This window comes from Colossoma macropomum, unplaced genomic scaffold (assembly GCF_904425465.1).
Source record: "Colossoma macropomum unplaced genomic scaffold, Colossoma_macropomum, whole genome shotgun sequence".
Lineage (NCBI taxonomy): Eukaryota > Metazoa > Chordata > Actinopteri > Characiformes > Serrasalmidae > Colossoma > Colossoma macropomum.
The window spans coordinates 1,822,836-1,844,044 of record NW_023496050.1 but is presented as its reverse complement, the minus strand read 5'-3'; positions in this window follow the sequence as shown (position 1 = coordinate 1,844,044).

The following is a 21,209-nucleotide window of genomic DNA, read 5'->3' as shown; positions in this document are numbered from 1 at the left end:
GAAAAACTCACTAATTAAGAAGAAGTTAATGAAGTATTGCTGGGAAATGCACCCAGAATGATGAGCACAAAAGAGAAGCCTATGGCATGCTATGTAGTTTAATTTGATCTTTTTTTCAGTTCGGCCGCCTGCAGCTCTCAGCTCTCCCTATAAATGTTTATGCAGAAAAGTCTCTCCTTATCTAGTGACAACATTCTTTCTGGTTATATATTAGGTCACTCATGAAGCACATGTCTCTTGAAAGTTATAATATTGGTTAATTATTGATGTTTTCCATGAAATATATTTATTAGTTTTCCTTTAGTTCACATTCATTATTCATTCATAAAGTATCATAACACATATTCTGTTATTAATATTTATTTTATGTTCATTCATGATCTGTTTCTGGTTGCTACGATATTAGTTTATCTTCGTTATTATGTTTGTTCATTTTAATTACTATATTACAGTGTGAATTGCTATACTGTGTGAATTATGTGAATTACTATATTAGTTAACCTTAGTTATTACATTAGTTAATCTGTATGTTAGTGCTATTATGTACTATTGCACTATCCTTGCATAAATATACAACATATATGCATAATTATGCACACTATATGTACTATCCCATCACAATTATGCAGCTATAAACTCTTGAAGATATTCACATTATATATACAGATTTGACTGTATATTGCAATCAATTTTGAAATACTGTAATACAACATATGCAAAATGTGAATATTGTGATAACAAAATATGCAAGATATAAAAATCCGTGATGTACACATTATCATATACTCTTAACAGCATGTCCCGTAGTGCCAATCATACGAAGTACATAGATTGCATGCTAGATCACACACTGTAATGTCCCCGAGTAGGCATTATACTATACATGATGCACTGGATAGAGGAGAATGAATGACTGTAGACTAAGTCTGTAGAGGGTGTGCAGTTTGCAGTAAGCTGTTGTGTTACTGTAGAATAAGTGCAGATTGACTCATGTTTCATATGCGGTTCATATAGGGGTGAGGATGAGATGGGGATTGTTGAGTGAGTCCATGAGTTCAGGTGCACTCTGTGAGTCTACATGACTAATACACTGTGTAACTGCAGGCTGGTCAGCAGCCTAATGGCCTGGGGAAAGAAGCTGTCCTGGAACTAGCTGGTTCTGGATGCTATGATCCTGTACTGCCTAACTGTAATGCAGTGCTCCATATGAAATACAGACTGTCTTACTTAAAAATTTTCCAAGCACCAATACAATTTTACAAGAATTTAATTTCTTCACAGCTTGATTGATAATTGACTAAGTTTTTTCTTAGTCTCTTAGTCTCTGATGGCATCATGTCCAACTCTGTGTGCTTAATTTATCCTTTTGCAGTTTTTCATTAGGTTTTCCACTTTGTAGGTGCCAAAGTACCAGCAATTTGCTCTCTGGTTGGAGGGGAGGGGGTGGGGCCTTGCTATACGTGGGCCTTTATATGTTAAGAGGGTGGGGTTCACCTTGAACCAGTGACCAACGAATCCTATAATAATACTCATTTAGGTTTTACCCGAGCATATTTCATTCAGGACAAACAATGGCAACGTGTTCCTGCTGAATGCTTTCATTGAACTGGTTCACATTTATCTATATTGGCTTTTAAATTAGGAGGTTTTTATTAATGTAAATTCTAAGTAGTGATAGTGCGGCAATGTGAGAGCTTTATTGGTTCACTATCATAACCCTGAATAAATAAAGGCATACTCAAATTTTTCTCATATGCATTAATATGATAGAAATTATTTGAATATAAGAATAAATTTGGGCACGCCATTATCTCATTTAAATATTATACAACATGAAAAGAAGCTTGTAAGTCAGTCCCAACTGACTACTACTGACCCACATTGTCTAGTCCTCCTACAAATTTGCTGATAGCAGATTAATGTTGGATAACTTTACATTTTGTGAGAGTAAAATACCTTTTTTCCTAGTAGGATTTGTGATATAGGTTTACCTAAATCTAGATTAACTCGGCTATTTCTAACAAAAATCAGCCGCACCTCCTATAATTGTTGCAGTATTGAATCAGTAGTCTTTAACTGAAAGGCAAATCAGTTTCTTGAAATACATAATCCTGGGCTACTAAAAATGCAGATTTGCTTCCAGTTATAGAAATATATTTGCTGTGTAACTAAACAAAACGAGTTCAGCATCACCTAAAATTTGACAGTAGATAAATCTTAATTATGTAGGTGACAAAGCCCTCTTAGTAATCTAAACCAGGGGTTCCCAATCCTGTTCCTGGAGGACGCCCTGCCCTTCTTGCCAAAACACATTCACTTCAACAAGAGAAGCGCCATCAGGACCATGGTTGGGAACCACTGATCTAAGTAAATCCATATACATCAGTTAAGGTCTATGCTGCAGTTCAGTGTTACCAGAACTTACTGTCAATCAGCAGCAGAAAAGGCACACACAGTGGGAGTAGAAGCTTCATTGTGAAGAACTGCTCCCAAACCTTCCTGAGAGATCAAAATACAAACCAGACAGATCTGATCTGAATTTTTATGCATTTGAGAGAATCCTTGAAGTGGAATGAATGTTACTTATTATAACGTAACACAGGATATATAACTTAATAACTGACACAATAATAAAAGTCACACAACAAAATGATGCTGTGGCCACTGCATGCTCAATATTTTGCATGAATGATACCAATAGTTGTTGGTGGTTTGTCAACATATATTTTGAATTATAAAAAAGTGCTGCACTGCAGTGGATCTTTTTTATAATATAACATAATATAAAGCAACCTTAAAGGTAAAATCTGAAACAGAATTGATTGCGATAAGCAGCATATGAAATAAAAATATAGCTCCATAATGAAGGATGAATAAAGAGACAGGGCTTTTCTGCTTACCTGAGAAGCCACTGCAGAGCAAACTCTCTCTCTCTCCAGCAGTGGTGCCTGTATCTCCCGCATTTGCTGCACATGCAGCTCCATATTTGTACCTTTGCTGAAGAATGTGACCAGGAAACTCAAGCAAATCTGTTTTTACAGAAGATCTGAGATATGTCAGTCTCTTCTGAAGTCTCTTCCTTGTACTGTGTATCCAGAGAGGGACAGAAAAAGAAACCTGAAGGCAGAAGAGAACACTCAAAGAAAACATGGTCTGGGCATGATGACCTTTATTTAGCAAAGTTGCAAAGATGCAAGCACAGATTCAAGATTTCCTATCTGTGCTTATTAGGATCAGCTGTGTTAGTGCAGGTATGTTATCACGTCGTCTCTTTGAAAGGGGTTACCAACCTCTGAATGCAAGTAAACAAATGACCAAGCTGTCAGGCAAAACACAGTTCATGACGGGTAGAAGCAAACAGCTTTCACTAGACCTTTGCAACAAGATAGTTAAGCAGCACAGCAGTGACACTGGTTACTGATTTTTCCAACTCCTAAATGTTCCTATAGGCACAAACGGGTTCATCCTGCAAGTGAAAGGAAAATCACTTGACCATCAACTGGCCACGCACAGAATTTTATTGAGCTTTAAGGCAGTACTATGTATTTTTTTGTTAAAATTAAAAGAAGTAGCATTACCAAGCATGAAAAAAAGAACACAGTAAAATATGGTGTGCATGAGCCGCTGCGAGCAGTCCTGTAAAGCCTGAAATAATCGTTTAAAAATCCCGGGGTAGATTTGGCAGGAGTTTTTTTGGGCCACCTCGTACATCTCAAATGCAAAATTTACATTATACTAATGAAGATATGATGACATTAGTAGACAATTGACACCGCTTTGGAAGACGTCAATCACTAAGTTTGAGTTCTTTTCAAATGCTCTCTCAACACACTTGCAAAAGTCAGATTCATCCACTTGTGAGGGTCCGAAGCACAATCAAAACAAAATGTTCTTTTGGACATTGTGTGCAATTGCATATTTCGCTCAGAGAGGCCTCCGCATCCCCAAATCCTGCACAGCGTTGCTTTAACTATGGGAGAAATGTCACAAATGAGGCAAATGTTTGTCACAGAGTGTTGAAACAAGCTGAAAAAAGGAAATGCATTACTTTAACTATAGAAAAAAAATGCCATTAATGTGTTATGCATCTTTCATAAAGTGTCATCACAGGTTCAGAAACATAAATAAATATAAGGTTGCAAAGCTCAGTCATGATTGATTATATGACTGACATGACTGCCAATACTGAGTCTCCATTTGCTTTCAAATACCACAAATATTGACTCTCATCTAGCTCTGTATTCAAAACAGCAGTGGTGGACAGTAACTCAGTAAATGTAATTCGTTGCTGTACTTAAGTATTTTTTTTGTGTATCTGTACTTTACTGAAGTATTTCCATTTTGGGTGACTTTTTACTTTCACTCCACTACATTTCAAAGTCAAATATCATACTTTTTACTCCACTACATTATGTGAAATCTGTCATTCTTTTTGGCTTAGGTGTGTATAAAAACATAACATGTCAAAACGAAAGAAACGTGAAGCAAGAACACCAATCAGGGCACAGCGTGCGCTTTGTTTTGAGCTTGTTTTGACCTGTTGGTCATACCTACCTAGTGCAAGCACACGGTTCAACATCAGTGCAGCAGCGTTAAATTTTGGGAGTGTCTATTCAACATAAAAGATGCAACTAACCTAACTCTGTGTAAATAGACCACAATATAGAAATGTGTTGCTTGATTTTTTCAAAACAATTTTCATTATTTTTTTAAGCCAACTAATTGATGTTTACAGTGTATCTGTCATTAAAAATGAGATTTTTATGTTCATAAATCGTTCATAAACTATGTGATATGTAGATGTCAAATATGGCACATAAACTGTTATAACATCTAACATTATAGCATCTGCCATGACATATACCAGTAATGACAACAAAACACTGTTACTTTATATGTTTAACCCTCCTGTAGTGTTCCGGTCCAATCTGACCGATTTACAAGTTTCCTCTTGAAAAAGTGTAGTAAATTTCATCTGTTTGTCATGAGGTTCCATGACTTTGTTCACACATGGTATTTGAACACCTAAAATAAATCTGAAATATTTTTATGAAAATTTGTGTGTTTTATGGAACTTGTATACACCCATGGGGTCCCGGTCAAAAATGGCTGGTTATTGGAAATGAATCTATATAAAACAGAGTTCAAGCACATATCAAGCACATCCACAGCAACCAGAGAAGGAGGAGCCAAAAGAAAGAGGTGCCAACTGAGTGCACCAAGAGATAAAAAAACTAGCTTTGTGTGCCACAGATGCGGTGTATATATATGCAAAGAACATGCAACGACCACAGTATATTGCCCCACATGCTCATGAGAGGACAAAACTGAGGAACATAAGGATAACATTATGGCACTGTCTTTTCAGAGTACAATAGAAAATTGTAAATATGTTCATACAGTGTATGGTTCAAGCATTTCTCTTAAATTTTCCCTGTGTACATTTGGGCTTTTGTTTTCAAAAAATAAATCATATAGTTTTGACCGGGAACACAAAAGTTGTTATTTTGTGCCACAGTTTAGAAAACTTAACTGGTTTCAGAAAAGTGACTGTGGTAAACATTTCAGTGAAGTACTCTGTGACAAACACTACAACAGGTTTCATCTTAGTATTCGTTATAGTCAAAATATGTATATAATGTTTTATCCCTAAAAAAACAAGCGGTATCAGCTCAGGTAAATGAGGCCTGCAGGACATAAACAGCAAATACAAGTTCAAAACTTATAATGTTCACAAGAGCTGAAGTTCATAAAAAGATCTAACACAACATTAGGTGATAATATATGTATTATTGTTGATTTATAATGAAATAAAATGATCCCAGTCAAAAGTGTTATATATGAGAAACAACACAACAGGAGGGTTAATCTGTCATGACAACTGCTTTTGTCAGCGTACGACAAAAACTGCCATGGCATGTGTGTGGCATGGTTATGTCAATGTTATGTGGCAGAGTTCAAGTAAAGTGTTAACATACATAAATAAATACATAAAATAATAGTAATAATTGAATGGGGAAAAGCATATCTTTGTGCATGGCATCATTTTGTTTGTGACATATATTCGGCTTAAAATCACCTCTATTATTAAAAAGATTTTCATCTGCCTGTTTATTTTTGTCCTGTCATCCTGCTGCCTCTCTTTTTGTTTTCAGCATTCATTTCCGCATTTTTTTCTCATTTGTCCTGATCCTCCCTCTCATTCATTTCGCTTTTACTTATATAGAGATTAAAATGCTACATTTGGAATTCAACTTGCTCTTTACAAGGGTGGAATGTGATTTGATGACAAAAAAAATTCTTGAAAAAGATTTGGGAGTGTTTTACACAGACATTACATTAACAGATCAGTTGTTTTGGACTCCATGTTTATGGGTAAATGAGTTAGCAAATGTAGGATTGCAATACATGTTACCCAAAAAGTAATAGAGTATTGTAATAGTTTTATTAACTAAATTTATTAACTAACAATAACTAATCATATTATGCTGTATGGTCTGTATGCAAGCTATGCGTGTGTGTGTGTGTGTGTGTGTGTGTCCGTGCTTGTGGGTCACCCTCAGTATGTCACAAATTGTATTGGTGTGTACCAAACAGTTTCACAGACTGTGGCCTGGAGAAGCATACACACACACACACACACACACTCCAGCCGCACCTCCTATAGAGATCCTGTTTGTAATTTATACTATCAAGAACGTCTTCGAGAGGAGAGTCGATTTAATTCCACAGTTAATTACTCTATGCTGTGTTGGTTCTCTCTTTTACTGCATGCAGGCCTCTGTGTGTACATGCATGGCCTCACTGTACTTGGGCTTTCCTTGAGTTCTACATCTATACACGGACTGCTTTTCTGTAAAGCTACTTTGAGACAACACTAGTTGTAAAAAGCGCTATACAAATAAATGTATTTGTTGTTGCTACAAACTGTATCATTGCATTTCAACCAGGCCCGGGAAACAATCTCATCGTGAACATAAATTGTGACTATGATAGGGACAGTGGGCCATTGTTTAGGAGCCTTGGCCACATACACACACATACACACATACATACAAACACACAAACACACACACACACACACACACACACACACACACACACACACACACACAGACACACACACAGACACACACATACACAAACCTGGTTTAACTTTGGCCTGCATACACACACAGGCCTAGTTTGGACTATAACTTTATTGTTAAATCTTAATTTTTAATCTCATGTACAAAGCAAAGATTTTAACAAAAAAGTGCTATACAAATAAATGTTGTTGTTATTGTTGCTACAAATTGTATCATTGTATTTCAACCAGGCCTGGTCTCATTGTGAACATAAATTGTGACTATGATAGGGACACTTGGCCATAGTTTAGGAGCCCTGGTCTACACACACACACACGCACACACACACACACACACACACATCACTTGATTTAATCTCATGTACAGAGCAAATAACACTTCATTACTTAGTCACCATGGTAACAATCTGTTTAGTCATCATTAAGGGGTAATCAATAGATTCTAACTTATTTTGTACTATATCTTGATCAGTGAAAAAATGGAACAGAGGGGTATGTTAATTGACATGCTATGATGTAATAGAGCATAGCCAAGTGTGTTTTAATTTATAAATAATATATTCAAAAGCAATAACTTAATGCCAGTGATTATTATTTGATGAACTGAACTGACATGACTGATGAAGGATGACATGGCACTTTTAGAAGAAAACAAAAGGTGTTTGTCACAGGAGGTCAAGGATAACTGAAGAAACAATGTGTATGTAAAAGCTACAAATTTGTTACAGTTATAATAGAACTCAATATAGACAGAGTTACATGTGACAGTAAGACAGATCAGGTGAGATGAGGTAATGCAGCATAAAAAATTAAATTTTAATTTAATTAGTTTAATTTTTCCTGTTTTTTTAGTTGCTGCCTGGGCCAACTCAGATTAACGCTTATTTGCAGCAATGCCTTAATCTTCATAAAAGAAATTGTGCCTTTTCCTGCCAAACCTGGTGTTTTGAGTTTCATTTTACTTTTTGAATTTTTGAGCAAATGCTATTTTTGCAACAACACACTAATGTTAATAAAGTAAACGAGGTAAAGTGACACAGGATTTAAGTGATTAAGAGCTGTGCATTAAGGGCATAATCTTACTAAAATCTGGAGATTTTATTTTTTGTGATCGTTCAGTTTCAAATCTACCTTGAGTCTGTCTGCATCTCTCTCATATAACTGATTGTTATCCATGTCTGCTGTATGTTTTCCTTGTGAATCTGTTGTGATTGTTGACCTAAATACCTCCTTCTGGATTAACCTGTTTTAAAAAAAAATCTACCATGTCTTCATGTTGGGTCACCCTGCTACAATAGCCTACATTTCAAAAATGTAATAGTATTATTCAGAAGCATATTGAATGACAATCCCACCTCTTCCCACCAATTAATTATGATCCTGACTAAATTAGGCTCTAAGCCAGTAGATATATAACTAATTCAATTTATCTACAACGCATACGCAGGTTTCTGTGTTTAAAACATGATTTATCAGTTTTTTCTTGCGTGTGCATTTAAAACTGCTCCTGACCATGTGCATGAAGAAACCTTAGTGGAAGAAAAATGTACAAACTTTCATTCATTTTCCACCATATCAACCAGAACGACAATGGTGACTATGGTGTTTACACACTGTAAAGCAGTGGTTCCTCTGTTCAATCTAAAAATACTTAATGTGGTAACAAGCAGTCAAATAAATGCTTGGATTGAAAGAAAGAAAGTAAAATAATGCTTCAGATAAACAAAAACACTTTTAATCTGCTTCTACCCTGTTCCACGTGTTACAGTGTTTAGATGAGGGGCAGATGAGTAAAACAGATGACAGCTGATTTAGGTTAATAATAAATGTAAACAGTGTAGCAGCGTCTTAGATAGTAACAGAATACATGTAACAGTGGTAGGTAATCACGATAATAAAAGTAACTGCATTACTGACAGGAGAGAAATGATTTCTCTCCAACCTAAAAGAAGCGGGATCTTTTTCAATAATAAAGAGCGCTGCATACGACAATAAAAGTTAATGTATTTAATGCATGGTGACTCAAAAAGATTAATCCGATTTCAAAGCACCATATTTTTAAAACCCTGAGACACCTAGGAACCAATCACACACCAACTGAAAGAGGGGGACATATATAGAGTTTCTGACTGTCACCTGAATATGGCTCCCTTCATTCTGTGCGGAAAGAGTTTTCCACTTCAATAAGAGTGAATCCGTCATAACTGTGCAATGTGATTTTTGTTGGCAGTGAACCTCCTACAGCTCAGAGCATTGGTTGTTGGTTCCACAACACTGGATAATCTCCAAAGTCGCTTTGAAAGAGACGTGAGTACAGTGTCACCCGACGTGCTCAATCGAGTGTGGGATGAATTTGACTATGGTGTTGATGTTGTCTGGAGGAGGTCATATTGAGCACTTGTAAAATTATATAAAGTTTATGCTCACTTACATTTACAATTTACTACATTGTTCTGTAATGATTTACAAGTGAAATAAATCATTTTGAAATTGGATGAATCTTTATGAATTACCCTGTATCTGAAGTTGTCAATGTAACAGCACAGTACCTGGCAGATGTAATACAAGCTCTCTCACAGCTTCTGTCTGAAGTTATATTCCCACACAAACTTGCATAGCTGGAGTGACATATACATAAATTACATACATGGAATCAGGTCCACAAATATCCCAAAACATCCTAGTTGCTTTGCAGAATGTGTGTCTGTAAGCGTATGTGTGTGTGTTTACCATGATAACTTGTTCCAGAAAGTTCTATCTGCTGGTGTACGTGTGTATGTGTGTAGCACACACCCATGATAATTAGTTTAGCAGGACTTCCGTTTGTTAACCTTAAGTTAAACTCACATCTTGTATGTCTGGAATGTATGTGCATATGCGTGAAGTGTAATCTGTGTGTGTACATGACATGTACATGTGTTTTCCCCCATGCTGCAGACACAGATGTCCCTGATGACCCATTATCTGTCACATGTACGTTCTATTCACAACTAAACCTAACTGAACCCATCTGAACCCACATGAAAACATAACTAAACATAACTGAACCCTTCAAATGGCAACATCCAGTATTTAATATCCTGCAAGTAGTTTAGTAGATTTGTAGGTGAAAAAGAAGCAGTGGGTCGAATACTGAGGTACAGTTGAGAATCATGAGCATAAAAAAAATAATTTAGATCATGTTTGCGGATTATGAAACTAATGGACAGACATAAAGGTGATAAATTGAAAAAGGACCTAAAACAGAACCCTGTGGTATACCTTCATAAACTGGAACAGTGTGAGATTTGAATTTGCAAGATATGATTTGAATCAAGCTAAGACAGTGCCACTAATGCCTAGAAATGATATGAGATGGGATAGCAATGACTGTATCAAATGCAGAGGTAAGATCTGAGAGGACTAAGACTCGGTTCTCACTTTGTTTCTGTGCTAAATGAATGCCTTTCAAAACTTGTGGGACACACTGATGTCAGCAAGCTGTCAAAAACACTGATAGTTGATAAGAGACCATGAATAAATTAGATGTTGGATTTCCTGATAAGTTCAAATATGTATACAGGTTTGGTGAGGTTAAAACTCAGTAGCAGCTAGAATAGTGACAGTGCATAAAGTTACAGTTGTAGATGGTGTAAATTTTAGCTTGGAAAAAATTTGAGAAAGTCTTCAAACAGATGATTAGTTTAACCTGACTGTACAGAAGATGGAAACTGAAAAAAAAAGTGTATTCATTATTTTGAAGAGGTTATTATGTTTGTTGCTACTTTTGGGAATGATGCTAGCCAGATAGGCTCACCTGGTGGTAGTAAAAATGTCTTTATAGTGATTGATGTGGTCTGCAAAAGCAAGAGGTGAACCAAGTGGCCGGTTTTTCATGTAGAGCTCAAGCCATCTACCAGCAGCTTTCATAGTGTTGAGTTCAGAATTATACAATGGTAAAATGTTGTTAACTATAATAGTAAAAATATACCTTTTAGCATAGTCATTGCTAACTTGGCTAAGGCTACCACAGTTGAGTATTAACGTTACTGTTGGTCTAAATGGACCCTGGTCCGTACAAATTATCAGACAAACTTTCATATGAGGTTTTATTTGTACCGAATGAGCAAATATTTGACAATTTTAGCATCAATTTCTCAGTTCATTTTTTTTGTAAAGTAGATTTAAGATCACCTTTGGGTCAGCATCCTCTGGCAGGCGTGATGATGCCGCAGTGAATGCTGGCTCTTTCTGTTTGTTTTCACCGACAAGTCACTGACTAGTGCGTACTGGAATAAAAGTACTTACTCCATCTTGCTATTTACTTCACTGTCACACATGTATGGACTTGGATTTAAAACAAAACTTATTGTGTTTGTGAACTGTGATTTAAAGGCATACACCAGCATGAGAAAATGAGATGCAAACTTTTGCGACTTAATCCAAATGAAAGTATCAAAAAGATTGCGCATAAAGTTCAAATCTGCCTTTACTTTCATGTTCGGAAACATCTGGAAATGGAACTGAATCATGAATACAATATGTTTTGGCTTAAATCTAATTCCATACATATGTATCAACTTACTGAAATACCGAATCACTAAAAGCAAAAATATACCTGGTATTTTTCATATTAGGTACTTAGTATTTTCATATTGAACTTGGAAATTATGTACCAAATATTACTAGTAAGCACTACAAATTTACCATTAAATCATAAGTAAGTGCTACATATTTACCATAAAAAGTTTGAGTAAATACTGCTGTACATGTATGATACTTACTTAAAATAGTTACTATGTACCAGAAAATTACTTGTAAGTGCTTCATATTTACCTATTCAATTCTGAGCAGATGCAGCTGTACATGCATAGATGTATGTGTGTACCAGAAAATCTTCATTTATATAGCACTTTTTAACTTTGGAGTAGATTTCTGCACAGGGCTGTTTTTTCAGTCCCATTCCCGCAAGATTTCTGCAGAAAATCAGAATCATTTGTCCTGCATCCACCCGCAACCGAAACAATTTGTTCCGCTCCCACCTGTGCATTTCTGTTAAGGCGAACTGATATCCAAAATCTGACAGTCTAATCACACATACATTATCCTCTGCTGAAATAACACAGTAGTCATGGTCATCAGGCTCACTGTGAATTATTTCACCAAACGCCATTCATTCCCAGTAAACACAAAGCATTAATCAAATTACAGAGCGGTTATTTTTGGTGTTTTGCAGGGGAGCTGTGGCCGTCGGACTTAAGGCTCCACTGTCTCTGTGATGGCTGATTCACACATGCTACTTTTGTGTGGCATGAGTGACGTGGCAGTGTGAGCGAGCTCTGCAGAGCAGAGCAGTGAGTTATACAGACATTCCTTTTTCCAGACAGGTACATGTGTGTGTGCTCAATAGAAATATAATTTATAAATGTAAACAGTATATTTGTTTATAATGTTTTTTTTTATTGTTTTCTGTTTAACTTCCATTGATTTTCATGGCTTATTTCAGTGTATTTTGCAGCATGACGCACTTAGCACATGGAAGAATCGACATCTGGTCTGTTCTGTAAACACTGCGAGGCTTCAGTGCAGCCTCTGGGAAGCCCTGCCGCTTTACACACGCAACATATGTTAAAGTGCTGACAAGTTAATAGGGCACCGAAATGAAAAGCATGACTTTCCGCATCGCTCATGCAACACAGAAGCAGTATGTGTAAATCAGGCCTAAGCTACAAGAACTTGCATGTTGTTCACGTTATCGGGTTGATTCACAACTATTTAGAATAACAGTTTTATTGTTTACATTTTACATGGCTAATTATTCATTTGCAGGAGTGGTCTTCACGCGTGTTTCAGTCCGTTCCCACCCGCAGTGGGCTGGTTTCCCGCCCGCTTCCGTGCACAACACTGAAATTTAATCCCATGCCACAAGATAATGTAGCGGTCCCGAAAATGTGTGTGAGGTGTTAAGGCATGAAGTGTGTTTTAGGGCTAATTTCAAAATATGTTGAGGCAGCTGTTTGCAGACATTAAAAATGAAAATGTATTGGCTTATGGATGTATATTGACCCTGGTTTAAATAGCTGTAAATCTAGGGACAGCCAAGCAGGTACTGAGGCCTTTACCCAAGAGATAAAGAGAGAGGAGAGCGTGAGTGTGTTGTGTGTTTGTTGTGAGGTCATGAGTTTATCTGCCCTGGCAACTTAAAAAATCATTTTTAAAAAGGAGACTAATGTTATTTATGAGCAACATGAGTTGACTCTCATTGTACTCTTCTGTTGTAATCTGTGCGCATTTCTCCAGTAAATTTCTAGCAACTGAAACAAAAACCTAGACCTGTTGCCATGTTCCTCAATTCAGTGTCAATTAACAGTGTCAGTTGAAACACCGGGTGTCAGTAGGGCTTGGACGTGTTAGTCTGTGATCTTGTGACATTTGCATTTAAACCACAATGATACCGCATCTCATCACTACTAGTCTCGTTCAGTACTGATAAGAAAAAGAACATTTCAGAAGCAGAAAAGCTTTCCTTTAAATTGTAATGGAAAAAAGTTCATTATCTGAAGATTTTAACTCTTTAACTTTACTAACAGCAGCTGTATGTGCCCTGGGGGAAGCTGCAGCAGTGTTTTAGGCTGAACAGTCCAAATCTGTCCCTTCTGGTTATTTGAAACCTGTCATTTGTTTCTGAAACAAAACAAGTCATTACTAATGTAAACTATAATTTACATCAATTTTATATAATATAAATATATATATATATATATATATATATATATATATATATATATATATATGTGTGTGTGTGTAAATTCATATAATTATTATATAATTTCAATTCTTGATATTGGGCAATATCGTTTAATGTTGTTTTGAAGTGAAAAGCAATGTTAGACATTATTATATGATTACCATACCAACAATCAGACTGCTGGAGACTGACGAGATAGACAAACATTAACCATTCACAATGCTTTAACAGTTATCATGTGAAACTGACCAATCAAACTGAGATTTCACTGAGGCCATTTGGAATGTGGCCTTGGAATTAAATAAATATAAGGGGGTATAAGCGTCAGTTCATCATTAGAAGCCAGTAGCAAGCAAGCAAGCAAAGTTTATTTATATAGCGCTTTTTACAACAGGTGTTGTCACAAAGCAACTTTACAAGGAAATGAGCATTACAGAAAGAAATCCGGGTCCAAGCCCCCATAAGCAAGCCAGAGGTGACAGTGGCAAGGAAAAGCTCCCTAGGGAAACAGGAAGAAACCTAGAGAGGAACCAAGACTCAGAAGGGGAACCCATCCTCCTCTGGACAACACCGGATAGTAAACATTGTTAGTATAAGGTATAATAGTACAAAAACAGGGAAAACAAGTGGAGCAAATGATTAATTTGATTAGTTTAGTTCATGCAGCAGCAGCGGCAGCATCAGTGGGGTCAGGTTGTGAGGGTGAGGTTTGCACGGCGTTGTACAGCATGAAGCTACATGGTGGTCAAGCTGGTCCAGAGGGCTGGCAGCAGTGGCACCTGATCAAGGCAGAAGAGGCAGCAGCATCAGACGCACAGGATGGGCAGCTGTTCAACTCAGCAAAGAAAAGAAAGAAAGGAAAAACACACAGAGAGTCAGTTCTGTAATGAGTGACTGATTACAGACTGATTACTCTGGCAGGTCTGGATCTGACAGGGAAAACTAATTACCAAAGGCTTGACTATACAAGTAAGTTTTTAGCCTAGACTTAAACACTGAGGCTGTGTCTGAGTCCTGAACATTAACAGGAAGATTATTCCAAATCTTTGTATGAGAAAGCTCTCCCCCCTGACGTAACTTTAGTAGGCAGCACAGATGAGTATACTCCTGGTAATGAAATAAATAAATAAATAAATAAATAAATGGGAAAAAACATTAACATTTTCTACATGTCAAGCCCGGGCTCTATCATGTCTATCATTAAGCAGATTTTCATCTCCTTCCTCTTCAGTTAAGCTGTCATATTATTTTCAGACAGATTCAAATCTTAAACTGGGAATTCCCCCAACTTTTGTTCTTTATGCGGAAGTATAAAAAGAAGTAATGTGATTTGATGCCAGACATTCCTGAAAAAGATTCTGCAGTATCTTTGCACAGACGTTACACTAACAAGTAATAATTTTGTACACTGTTTAGTGAGGTAAACAATCTGTGTAAAGTGGTGTTGCAGTACATGTTTCCAGAGAAACAGACAAAAGGAGACAGAAGGAGAGAGAATAGTATATACACTATACCAAACATAAAAAATCTCGAAGTTGAATTACAGTGTGAAAGTTGCTATAAGCATTGTACTGTGTTTTTTTTGTTCAAATTAAAAGAAGTAGAACTACTGAGGAAAAAACCCGCTAAAATACTGTGTGTGTGCGCTGCTATGAGTCGCCCTGTAAAGACTGAAATAATCATTTACATGTCAGAGGCGTCGGTTCAGATTTCTCAGGAGTTTTTCAGACCACGACACAAACACACTGGCTGAGGTCTGGTGCCCGTCGTGTCTCAAATGGTCTCAGAAAATTCTTTTATGTTATAATGTAGTATCACTAACATTATACTGATGAATATATAATGGCAATAATAGATAATTCTCTTCCCCAGAAGAATGCTGTTCACCATGTTTTGACTTTTCTTTCGAGACTCTTTCAACGTGCTCTCAATCATCAGACTCATCAGGGTATCGTTCAGCACTCGTTTCATACTTACCCACATACAACCGTCTCACATGACTGACTACAATTTATCCATGTCATCAGCGCAGTTCTTATGTGAATGTACTGTGCATGATCATCACCATGCATGCCTCTTTTCTGATAATCCTGTTTTTGAAAAAGAAAGTGAAGTCTTAAAAATACACTGTCTTTCTTATTTTTCTAAAGCAAAGCCAGGCAGAGACTCTTAAGCCTCTTTTTCACTGCAGGGCTTAACAGTTCTGAACATGGAAGGTGACGATTCCAGTGATGTTTCCATTTTGAAAGCATTCTGCGTAAATGCAGTTTAATTAACCATGTTCAGGGCCACAGGACCATTCAGTGTGATGATGTAATAATGTTGGTATTTTCAGATTGGTTCTATGTTTATGTCACTACTGTCCTGCAGCATCCTGCATTATTTTAACATATGAAATATATTAACATAAGAAAACATGATTCAAAGGAATATATTTTACTTACTAACTTTACGATATTTTTAAAGCTGATTAAATGAACAGAAGATCCAAATTATCAAAGATCAACTCAATGATAATCTCAATGAATGAAATTGGAGATTGAGTTATAGTTTAAGAGCCATATAATAACTTTCTAAAGAGAATATTAAGTTTAATTACCCACACCTGACAATTCTGTGTGGGAAAATATAGGTTTGTGTAAGAAATTGATACTTTTAACAGACACACAGGAACCATCCTTTCACAGATCAATTAGGAAAGGGGAGTTATTCGATTTGGCATTCAGCTAAAGATTGGGGCATGTCCTATAGTTTGTCAGAGAGCAGTAGAACAAGACGGGCTTTTGGAGTCTCGCTGGACCTTGGGGACTGATTCATGACCAATTGAAATGCACTGGTAGTGCAGATGGTAGTGGAGGAACATGAGGAGTGTTTAAAAGAGGATTTTGTGAGGTGGTCCATTAACGTTGAAAACTCAGGGTTATCCAGTCATGGCCTTATGTTATCTATATTTGAGGCCAGATGTCTTCCTTTCACACAATGGCATCATGAGAGATGAGGAAGATTTAGTTTGTATGTGTGTGAGGGAAGAGGGGAAACCTTAGTGGACATCCTGGTGCCTGATGATTCCTCCTTGCATCTGAAATAAAAAGATCGGCTTTGTTCCAAGACTTCAGTTCAGTTTTATGAATGAAAATAGTCAGATCTGTGACCTGGTTGCGACTTGGCTCAGGTCAGACCGTTACAATAGGAAAAAGAGTGTGTTTTAATGGTGAAGTAGGTGTGGAGAATGAAACACCAGACGTAACTGTTAAGTCTAAAGACAAGGGCCCCAACATGAGCTATGCCATTTTTTTCCTGAGTAGTTTGGATGGTCCTTGCTGGTGGGTTAGAGAAAACACACACCTTTTTGACTCATCATAGCTGGTAAGCCGGTCTGGGGCCGCATCTGTCATTGGAAATAACCTGTACAAACAAAACTAAAGCAAACTATGACATTACATGAAAAAAGGTTTGAGTCTTTAGATCACTGTATGCTCTGCTAGTGCACATTGTGTAAGGCACAAAGTTTATATTATAAAACGGGTAATTCCGGACCTAAAATCTGATTGGCTGAGCCGTGTTCGAAGCCGTTGTAAAATCCACAATATGCCACAGCTATGATCGTCCGAAAAACCCTTCTGCTCTTAATGGATTAATCTTTGACTCTAATGATGAAGTAAGAACCCGTTTTTGTTTAAACTGAGGGGCTGAAAACTTAGTTTCTTATCTAGAACTTGGCTGGTCAGCTAGCTAACAAGCTAAAAGATAGCAAACATGCTAAACAATGCCAACATTAATATCACAGGCTTGAATTAAAGTAGTCACGATATGATTCACTGAAAAACGGCAATATAAAAGTCTAAAGAATGTCACCTGAATGTCTTACACGCTTCAAATGTCTGTGTTTCAGTCAGAAGTAGTATCAAACCCAGGCTGAATCCCAAACGGCTCTGTGCTCCCTAGCTAAATAGTGTGCTGTATAACATTACGTTTAGAAATTCTCACTTCAAGTGCACTGCTTGTCAAGTATGTATTTGGATGAATCCCAAATGATCATTTTTGGTGATATTTTGCATTCTTGTGGTGCAGGAGTGAATATTAAAATTCCGACATAAGTTAGTGCGCTATGTAGGGAACAGGGAGCCATTCAAGTTTCAGCCCCAGCATGAGAAAAGTGGAGTCAGACTGGCAGAAGAAGACTCGCAGTGGTAATTAGAGACCAGTATTTTTTACTATAAAGTGAACGTTTTTGCATTAAACAGTGCTGTGTTACGTATGTTCACTGTTTATGAAAGAGTTTTAAAAATCATGAAATGTCTGTAGTGTACAGTGGTGGGCAACTGGACGTTCTCTTCATTCAGCGGTCAATGGTTGCTCTAAAGGAGCTACATTTCTTGGCGTAATACTTATCTTGATTATTGTGTTGATTATTATGCTGAACGTTTATGTTGATTATTATTAATAATAACTCAAATTATTATCTGAAACATTATGTATTTTAATATATTTTATGTTGGCCGCTGTTTTATAAAAGCAATAAGCCACTGGAGGCAGTGAGTTACTACGATTTAACACAGGGAAAGGAGTTTTAACACCCTTCCTTGCAATAAAATTGCAGTAACCAACAGCCTCTCGTGTCTTATTGCTATATTAAGCAACGATTATATAAGGCTTAGAAGCTTTCCTTTTTCAACAAAAAGTTGATTAGAGTATAGATATAGATAAGTCTATATTAAAATAAATAAATGAAAACAGATTAGTAGATTAAGATAAATTACTCAGTAATGTCATTTTTACTGACAGCTCTACTGCACAATATCTCTTTGAACATTAGCGTACATTAACCCGTAGGTGTGACATCTGATGCTAGGCTGCAGCACAATCTTTTTTCTTGGGGAGTTTGTTATCACACTGTTTTATGAATAACATAAATCGTTTTAAGCTGTGTCTGCTTGTTCATTGCTCCCTACAATTCCAGACTGGACTTGTCTGTTACAGAACTGCTGATTCGCCACTTAAGCGGTCACCGTGTCCTTGGGCCTGTACTTGGGTAGTCGCTGTCCATGGTGCTGAACCTGTAAGGGCTCCTTGTCGCCCCCTTGTCAGTTTTCATGGGAATGTTTTATGCCATAATTTCAGTGAATCTGTGTGCATTTTTGTTCATTGTAAATTTTTGGCTTTGCAAGAACCCCCACCAGAAATCCACCTGTCCTCATCGCCTCTGTCCTGCAGGGTGGGGAAAGGCCCCCATCTTAAAGAACTTTTGAGTGGCTGTCCCTCCACTCCTGTTAGTGTACCCGTTCTCTAGAGCTATCTGTCTCACCCTGACTCCTGTTTTGTAGATCACTTACTCTCTGGGCTCTCGCAAGGGTTTTGTGTTGGAGTCCTTTCTCCTCTGTCCTCCTCCTACATTGCAAAAAACTTAGAGGCTTAGGTTCCTATATCAAAATTAATCTTGTCTGCCTATGTATGCCAGAAGAAGAGTCGTGGGGGCGACCTCAATCTCAGTCCTAGAATATGTCGATGTAGCTTATAAACATCCAGCTGCCAGTGCCCTCAAACCACTAGACTCAATTTATCACTCCACTCTGAGATTCATTACTGGTGACCCTTATAACACTTACCACTGCAGACTGTATGATAAAGTTGGTTGGTCCTCACTAGCAGGGTTATTTTTATTTATAAATCACTCTCCGGCCATATTCCATCTTGTACTGGTTAACTCCCCAGATGGTAGTTGGAATCATGTGCAGGTTTATTGAACTATTAGAAGATTCGTAAAACACAACAGGCAGGGTCAAAACTCTCAGGACATCCATCATATAGAAGTAGGCAAACGGTCCAAAAACACAATCCAGAACTCAACATCAAAATAGTAAGACAAGGGGTCTTAACCTGAGTAGAAACACAAGAACTGTAAGGAAAACCTAAAAGACTTTGCACAGAACATTGGTCGGAATATCTCTTAAATATCCTACAAAATAGCTTCTGATTAGGAACACATATAGATATACATACCTAGATGCTGCGTTGTTCATACTGAATTGGCAAAATTTTTAAGTAGAATTTGAAGTGGATATATGCACTGGAAGTATATTTGATTTAAAACAAAAAACAAAAGTGTCTGAATGCTTGTTTCCCCTCAATGTGTGCCTCAGTGAAACAGGTAGTCATGGAGTTTCTGAGCATTCATGTGGCGTTAATATGGATATCATGTGGATATAAATAGGAACATGCTTCAGTAAACACATATCTAGGACTGGACACTAGATTTACTTCAATGAAAGCTTAGATTTCTCTCCTTTCTTCAGTGTAAGATACTTAACCACAATACATTTTTTTCTTGAACATTTTACCCATTTTCACCAAGGGTGCCAATATTAATGGAGCTCACTATTATCCAAGTTGAAGCCATGTGTGCTAGAGGAGCTTCACCCATCAGACAACTTAGAAAAACTTCCTAAGCTTATCCATTGAAAACATGAAACTTATTGCTGAATCAAATATATTTTCCATCATGTACAAAAGGGGTTGCCAGATCTCACTGGCTCTGCAACAGCATTTTTTAAACACAGTCATACAAATGAACAAGCATTTTGAAAAAATTGAAACCAAAACTGTTCAGTCGGTGTCACAAAATGTTCCACATACGCTCCAATATTCTGGAGCCAATAAAAAAACATGATTTTTAATTTCTTTAATTAAAAGTAACATTACCATCTCCGACATTGCTGTAGAGAACTTATAACACCCTGCAGCCACCAGCAGCCTGCATTCAGGGTCAAAGTCACAGTGACCAGTTTAAACACAAAATAAAACACCAGAGTAAACAGCATTTATATTATTTACAGAGAACAAAAGAAAACCTGACAGCATAAACAAATCAATACTATCATAATGGAAAAAAGAAACGAACAAACCTGAAGGATTAAATGAAAACTACAGTAAAAGTACAACAGAACAACCAGCAAACGTGCAGTACTTCATGAAATGATACATTTGTAAACAGGATAATAGAAAATAAAACTCAGAAAGTAGCAGCAGATGAATATACTGCAATTAACCAGAATGTTTGGATTTTCAGTTGTCAGTCACACACCTGGTGCTAATGACAATTTAATCCAAAAAAAATACTAAACCCTAAAACACTCATTTTAAAGGATAATCACGTAGGATAATAATACAGGCTAATTGTAAAGGCTTTACTACAGCCTAATTAAACAGAACCTCTTTTACAACTCAGTAAGAAGAGAAGTTGGCAGATTTGCCACCTTTCTAGTCAGACAAGCTAATGTCTCCCCAGGTCTCCTATATTGTTGAATTATTTCTCTTTAAAACAGGAGGAGATATTCTGTGGAAATTGCAGATTCTAAGTGTTGTGTTTGTAAACAGAGGAGATTTTATTATGACTTG